Below are 7,986 nucleotides of genomic sequence, written 5' to 3' on the forward strand. Positions count from 1 at the left end.
CGGCCAGGACCCGGGGCCCCTCCCCGGAGGGAGCAAATGCCTCTCGGGTTGCAGCTGCAGAAAGAGGGAGGAGACTCAGGGGACAGGATGTTGAGCTGTGGAGGCAGTGGTTTGGACATTAACTCGGTGAGTCATGCCCCCGACAGCTTTTTACAGGAGTTGCAAATTCCAGTAATAACAGAGCAGGGACATCTCTCGAGGGACTCCCGACCAATCCAAGGTGCCATTTGCTCCATCTTGGCAGTTCTGAGTCGGCATCTGAATGGCTTATCTGCAAAACCAGATCCTGAAGTTTTTTCCTTGCTTTGATCTCTGGGCTTCCTTGAAACCAGGAGATTATTCTGCCCTGAAGGTGGCGGAATTGGATGACAGCCGCTGTCAGTAGACACTATATGTGTGCGTGGTCCCTAGTCCAAGCAGGGACGCGATTCTCTTTTTCCATGTCCTGAAGGGTGAACTAGGTGTCTTCCTTTTGCCTCTCCCCATCCGCTCTCTGGCTTTCTCCTCCCTGTTCCTGCCTCTAGGGAAGCTAGCCTGCACGGTCCCCATCAATGGGCTCCCTCTCCTTTGGCATCCAGTTGGGTAGGTCCCAAGGGAAACCCCAGTGGGAGATGGAAAGGCAGGGGGAGGGGGAGGTCCCAGCTTCCTCTTTGTGGGGTCCCCTTAGGGACCTTTTAGGAGAGGTGTCTTTTAGGAGAGGGAACAGACCTCTCTAAATAATACCTCTACCTCCGGATTCTGGTAACCCCTCTTTCCCTTATCCCTTCAAGCCTAGGCAGGTAACAGCTTCTCCTGTTACTAGCCCTGAGTGCTGCACACTCCTTGAGATCGCCTTAAACTTGGCCCAACCCCTTTATTAAAACCCTCTCCAATGATCCCCTCGCTGCCTTGTGGGCACCTGAGTGAATTAATCATTTAGGTGAAAGCCAGCCCTGCCTGCCTGTCTCCTCCCCTGCTGTGGCCCTTCTGCCAGCACCGGGATCATGGACAGCTGAGACTTGATCACAAGCCTTTGCCGGTATCGGTTCAAGCACTTAGAACAAAATTTGAGCTTCTTCCCACAGCTGAAGACACCTGAACCTGCTCTCCAAACCCACCCTCTGCCCCCATGCTCCCTCTTCCTCTGCCCCAGCCATGTGGGCTTCTTACCCTCTCCCAAGCCTGCCAAACTTGTTCACCCAACTTTGCACTCACTGTTCCTTCCTTCTCTCCACCTGCTTTCAGGGCTTGGGTGGAGGGGAGGGGCAGGAGGGGAGGATTCTCACAGTTGTCAAGTTTAATCTCCCTCCTGCAAGTTCCCCGAGACAGACATTCATTTCCATTTTTTTTTTTTTTTCATTTTTTGGCATCACTGTGCTCTGGGAGTGCCTACTGAACATGTCAGGTAACATAAACGAGGCACGTGGCCAAGGCTAATATAAATCATTCAGGCCTCCTGGTCTGGCTTTTGTTTTCACACTTTTGACAGAGACACAGAAGCAGAGAAATATCTCCTTACTTTTTTAGACACAGTTGCAAGTGACAGTCGTCCTTGGTGCTGGGGAACAATAGGGAGTGGGTGCGGACAATAGCAAACCACCTGCCAGCCAGTTTGCTGGTTTGCAGATCAGATATCTCCACTTTTCAAGAGAAGCTGGGAAACCAGAATTTTCCATGGTGTCTCCTAAGCTTTAGATACTGACAATTTTAAAAGACTCATGAAAGCCGCACTGAACCCCTCATTGTGCTGGATTTAATGCAGAAGCTGTCCATACTCCCTCACGACCGTGTACTCTGTGAGCATAACACATAGGATATGTTCAACAATACGTGCTCAATAAATAGTCTTCCCAGTTGACTTCTCAGAGTTTAGAAGTAGTTGCAAGCAGTACACCTTCTGTCCCTGGGGAATGTAAAAACAGTGACTTTGAAATGAGAGGAAGTTTCTGCATTCTACCCGGGAGCTTCAAGGTATATCCGCTCCGAGGCTAAGATACAGTATCCATGAAATTTCATGCAGATTAGATTTCAAGACCACTTGATATGATGTGGATCAGTATTCATTGATAGGGTCCTGTCTATTTTGTAGTTCACATCCATTCTTTTTTTTTAAGATTTTATTTATGTACTTTTGAGAAAGAGAGAAAGAGAGAGAGTACACGGGAGGAGGGGCAGAGGGAGAGGGAGAGGGAGACGAAGACTGCACTGGGCATGGAGCCCAACACAGAGCCGGATCCCAGGACCCTGGAAAGGTGACCTGAGCTGAAACCAAGAGTTGGGCGCTTAACAGACGGAGCCACCCAGGCACCCCTAGCCCGCATCCATTCTGATGGTGGTTGGCATGGTGTACCTGTTGCTCAATAATTTTAATAACCTCAACTGGTGGAAAAATGAAAACCTATATGATCACAGTCTCTTACCACCAAGGAAGGCTCTTGGAGGTGGGACATGAAGCATGTTGTCATGACACAATCTAATTCATTTAGTGGCTGAAATCTATTCCAGGATATGTAGAGGGCTGATTCTCATAGATTTAAGGAACCTGGCCTTGCTTCTCATGCCTGTTTTTCCATTGCTGAGAATTCTCGGTTCTCACGCCGACCTTCCACGCCCAGCCAAAGCTATTCTGAGGCTTCCAGAGACCGTGGACTGCAGAAGAAGGTCAAGAGCCAGATCAAGTTCAAGGTGACCCAGTGGAAAGCAGGGGCAGAAACAGGTGATGGTTTGGGGGAGATGTTTTAATTAATTTGTTTATTCCACTCTATGAAGCAAGCTCTCCCGGGCTTCCCAAGCAGCAGGCTCATGTCGGATTCTACCTATTTGCACGGTAAGCAGGAAGTTCACTGTCTGTTCCAAGACTAAATAGATGTTAGCAGCCCTTTATTGGATCAGCTCAAGGTGATTTAGATTTGTTCCCGGAATACATTCAGCATTTGACAACATGCAAGGGTGGCTTGGCTATCTGGACAGATGGAATCACCCATTGTATATGCTAACCAACCAAAGTTCATCACTCAGTGTGACAAATCTATGTAAATTTATAAACTTATTCCATAGAATTTCTGGCTCAGGCTTATCCTGATCTTTCCCAGAGCAAAGACCCCCAACTTTTATTGGGGGTCGCCCAGGGCAGGGGCTTACAAACCTAGTCTTAGGATCTTCTATTACCCTAATACAAAAGGACAATATATATAGCTAATAAAAGGCAAGCTGCTTAGAAGGCAACAACAGAGAACATCTGAGAATGTGAGTATCACCCCACTCTCTTCTGCCCCTCCTTCTTCTCTTCCCCCTACAGGAACTACTGGGAGCCATGGAGTTGGAGCACAGTTAGCTGTTCTTGAACATCTTCAAACAGCTCAAGTCATGTTGGAAACCCACAACCCAAACATTTAAAACCAGTTTGCCTAACCTCCTCATACTGTCTTTTGGGGCGCCTGGGTGGCTCAGTTTGTTAAGTGTCCGAGTTTTGATTTCGGCTCAGGTCATGATCTCAAGGTCGTGAGATCAAGCCCTGCATCAGGCTCTGTGTTCAGTGTGGAGTCGGCTTGTCCGTCTCCCTCTGCTCTCTCTCTCTCAAATAAATAAATAAATAAATAAATTTTAATTGCCTTTTTATAATTTATAATTGTGTCATATTGCAAACATTCATAGAGAATAAGAGGACACACATTCAGATTCCGACCACTCACCTTTACCAAATCCTATCATTTTGCTTTATTCCTTTGGTTTTTGTAAAGGAATAAGATATTACAACATGCTCCTTCTTAATTCCACTCCCTTCCCCTCTCCTCTCCCTTCCCCAAAATAATTACTATCTTGAAGTTGTATTAATGATCACCATGCAAGATTTTAGTATTAATGCATTTATTAATACACATTAATGTATGTATTTCCCCAAATGTACACATGTACATATGTATGCATATGTAATATAGCATGTAGTTCTATCTTATATACACATACAATAGTCCCTCACCAGCATACTGTGTTGTTTATATGCGTTCACACTTTATAATAATATTATGCTTCATGTATCAATCTATGGTTTGCTTTTCCAGCTCAATATTATATTTTGGAGATTTACCCATCTCGGTACATTTAGCTTTGGCTCATGCTATAACTTCTGTCTCATATTGCTTTGTTTGAATTTTTGTGTGCATTTTCTCTTTGAATGTTTGTTAACTCCAGTTTTGCACATGTTGCAATATATATTCTTGTCCCACTCTAAGAACTTCTCTAGGACAAAGATTCAAACTTACCTGACTGCCACCAAGTACCAGGAACGCATTGTACAGCAGGACCCCATGCAATGCACACATGCACACAAACAGAAAGGGTAAGATACACTCAGAAATACTCTCCTTGGGGCACCTGGCTGGCTTAGTTGGTAGAGCATGGGACTCTTGATCTCAGGGTCCTGAGTTCAAGCCCCACCCTGGGCATAGAGCTCACTGTGGTGGGGGTGGGGGGAATAAACTTAAATAATCTTATTATTTCTATTGTAATTTATTCTGTTTCATTATCTTAACTCATGGTCATGACTTACTTTATCACTTTTGGAACAATCAGTGAGCCCCCCAGTTTGAAAACCAGGGCCCTAGAGCAAAGACCAGGAAGTGGGATGGCAGGATTGGGTGTGTGTGCACACCTTCTACTTTATTAAAGATGGCTAGAGTTGTGTAGCTTCATACTCGGCAGTAGTGTGCAAGAGTACCTAGGACTCCATAGACTCACCAACACATGGCATCAATTGACTTTTTAATTTCTGCCAACAAGATGGATGCAAAATGGCGTCTCTATGGTTTTATTCTTTATTCCCCTGATGACCAGTGTGGTAAAGGCACCTTTCCCTGTGTATATCGGCCATTGTGGTTCCTCTTGTATGCATTGCCGGCTTATACCCTTTACGCAGTTTTTATTAGGAAGTTTCATTTTGTCTTTAGCTTTCTTGGCTCTTTGTCTTTCTATATAAATTTTATGACCAGTTTATCTGGTTGCACTAAAAATACTGAGATTTTCATTAAAAATTGTTTAAATTTTATAGATTATTAGGGGAATCTGACATCTTTGTGATGTTTTCTCTTCATGTCCATGAATTTTGCATACATTGTCATCATTCACAATTTATTCTCTGCCCCTCAATACTTTTTACTTCACCTTTTTTCATCTTTCCCATTTTAGTTCAATTCTTTCCTGAGGTCTTTACAGCTTTGTTGGTACTGTGGAGAATATTTTCCATTACTTTTTCAAATGCTTCCTATTTCTTTTTCTTGCCTTATTCCATTGGTAGAAAATCCGATATGATGTTGGATAGGAGTGGCAAAGACGAGCATCTTTGTCTCAGCTCTGATCTTTGAGGGAAAGCATTTAGTCTCTAGCCATCAACTATAATGTTAATTGTAAATTTTTCATAAATGCTCTTTTATCAGATTGACAGAGTTCCCTTCTCTTCCTACTTTGCCAGGAGTCTTTAATCATGAAAGGATGTTGAATTTTGTCAAATGCTTTTTCTGCATCTACTGAAACATGTTGTAGTATTTTGACTTTAATTTGTTAATGTGGTGAATCCTATCAAAAGATTTTTCTCAGGTGCTTGGGTAGCTTAGTTGGTTGGGTGTCTGCCTTCTGCTCAGATCATGATCTTAGGGTCCTGGGATAGAGTTCTGCATTTGGCTCCCTATTCAGCGGGGAGACTGCTTCTCCCTCTCCCTCTGCTGCTCCTCCATGCTTATGTTCTCTCACTCTGTCAAATAAACAAATAAAATCTTTTTTTTAAAAAAAGGATTTTTCTCAGGCTGAGCAATTCTTAATTCTCAAAAAAAACTTTTTAATGTAATTTTGAATTTTACTTTAAAAATACACTTTAATATCACTAATAGCATACTAATATTTCTTTTTCAAAAGTTAAAATATTTCTGCACGGTATTTGCAAATACACATTTTCCTGGAAGGATGCATGAGAAATTGGTTTTATGATCATCCCAAGGATAGGGAACCCGGTGGTTGAGGGATAAAGAAGAGAGGTACTCCTAGTAACTGATTTGTCTTTTTTGCATTTTATTCCAGCAGTATTTAAACCCTTTTATAAATGGAGCACCTAGGTAGTCGATGAAGCCTCTGCCTTCAGCTCAGGTCACAATCCCAGGGTCTTGGATAGAGAGCCCTGCATCAGGCTCCCTGCTTAGGCAGGAGCCTGCTTCTCCCTGCTGCTCCCCCTGCTTGTGTTTGCACTCTCGCTCATTCATTCTCTCTCTCTCTCTCTCTGGCAAATAAATAAATAAAACAAAAAAATAAATAAAGAAATCTTTTTGAAAATACTGAGTCAAATTACAATATTCCAGAAAATGCTGGATTCCTTCTGTCCATCGTGCCAAATTTCTTTTTCCTTTCTAACGGCCCCTGAAGTTACAACTCATGAATTTGGTGTGCTTCCTCTGGGGGATATTCTTTGCATTTGCGAACATTGTAATATTTTCACTTTTTTTTTAAGATTTTATTTATTTATTTGACAGAGAGAGATCACAAGTAGATAGAGAGGTAGGCAGAGGTGGGGGGGAGGGAAGCAGGCTCCCTGCTGAGCAGAGAGCCCGATGAGGGACTCGATCCCAGGACCCTGAGATCATGACCTGAGCCGAAGGCAGCGGCTTAACCCACTGAGCCACCCAGGCACACCATATTTTCACTTTTAAAAAGGAGAACATACTAGTATATTCTTCTAATGCGTTTCTCCTGCTTTTCTATAAATATACATATATATATCCACAGAAACTACAGAGTAACATTTTGTGTTGTGTGTATGTGCTATGCAGATGAAGTCAGACTACAAGCATAACTCTGATTTTTTGCTCTATTACTTTTACATATATTTATAAAGTTTATATATGTATATATGTAAATATATATATATATATATTTTAAGATTCTATTTTTTTAGGCACTCTCTACACCCAACGTGGGGCTCAAACTCACAACCCTGTGATCAAAAGTCCCACGCTCTCCTGACTGAGCCAGCCAGGCAGGCACCCACCCCTAGGAGCTTTACATCATCATGTATGTATCGAGCTCTTCCTTTTAAACTGTTGCACAGGATTATACAATATAAAAACATCTCTATTCCTTTATAGATTCTAAAATTTCTCTAGGATGGATATAGAGTAGTGACATTGTTTGTTTTTAAGATATATACATTTGTTGTCGTTTTGACAAATAAGACTAAATTTCTCTCTAAAGAGACCATACTCCTTGCTCTAATGCACCAAGCAAGCATTTTCTTATTCCTTTACTGACCTTGATTGAGCAAGGCATGTTTTCTCTCTGGCCCCCCAGTGACTCCATCTGCAGCCCGAGGGAGTTGGGTGGACTCCACGAGTGGATGAGATAGCATAATGATAGGTTGTGCAGCTTCAGAGGGGGTCGGGGAGGGCTGCCCTGAGGAGACAGCGGGAGGAGGAGGGCGCCAGTGGCAGCCAAGCGGAGGCAGGCAATTTAGACTCACTTGGCCCTTATCTTGGCTCCTCCATTACCGCAATGACAATTTATTTGGAGGTCTCATCCCAAAGACCCCACTGGAAGAAAGCCTGGACACTCTTTTTCTGGGGGAACTCGCCCCCCATCCCAGTGTCTCCCACAGGCAGAAATGGCAAGCAGGGTTAGCAAAATGTGTAAAGGGGTAATACTGCCATGGAACCAATAAATACTCTTAACAAATACAGAGCAGTATAATTGCGCTGGTCAAAGATAATGACAGGATTTATAGACAATATTAATTCGTAATGCACTACAGATGGCATGATCCAGGAATGGAACACACATTTACAACTATATGAAGAATGTTTTCCTTCTCAGCCCTGTCAGTGTGATACTCTGACTGTATAAGCGCCTTTGGAGAAGTCTGAGTTTGAGCAACTTCTGAACGTGAGAAGGACCAAGTGCCCTCCCACCTTCTCAGCCCTCCCCAGGTTCAACCGCTGCAAGGCTGGCAATGAAAAGAGATATCTTGTTTAA

The sequence above is a fragment of the Meles meles genome, chromosome 12 (assembly GCF_922984935.1).
Source record: "Meles meles chromosome 12, mMelMel3.1 paternal haplotype, whole genome shotgun sequence".
In the NCBI taxonomy this organism is placed as follows: domain Eukaryota; kingdom Metazoa; phylum Chordata; class Mammalia; order Carnivora; family Mustelidae; genus Meles; species Meles meles.